Raw genomic sequence first — 470 nt, forward strand, 5'->3', positions numbered from 1 at the left:
ACACCTCAGGCCGGAGATAGGATCGAAGGCGGTTCTTTGGAGACGACATCTTAGAATTCCTTTACCAAAGGATAGTACGGATCCAAGGGACTTCGTAGGATCGACGATCCACTTCGTGCGTTCAGCACTCTCTTGGTGTCCTCCAAGACAACTTCATCTGGAAGCGATGATGAGTTTATCTCCTCGTTTAATCGTACAATGACACTGCCAAACTCTTCAAGGGACATCTCGTCCAGATCAAGAAGATCATCTACTGCAGGCACAGCCTCGAGGCGGACGTCGCTATCTTCCTCCCGACATACCGTTGACGAGGGTGTATAACTGTGCACCGTCATAGACACACCATGGATCAGGGTCGATGCCCGGCGTCTTTGTAGCTAGCAACGGCGTCGCCGTCGCCTCTGTGCAGAGATTCTATGTCTTGGTGAGACCAGGGTGAACACGCACTCCGCGTCGTCCGGTGTCACCCT

This window comes from Plasmopara halstedii (assembly GCF_900000015.1).
Source record: "Plasmopara halstedii genome assembly, contig: Scaffold_1583, whole genome shotgun sequence".
In the NCBI taxonomy this organism is placed as follows: domain Eukaryota; phylum Oomycota; class Peronosporomycetes; order Peronosporales; family Peronosporaceae; genus Plasmopara; species Plasmopara halstedii.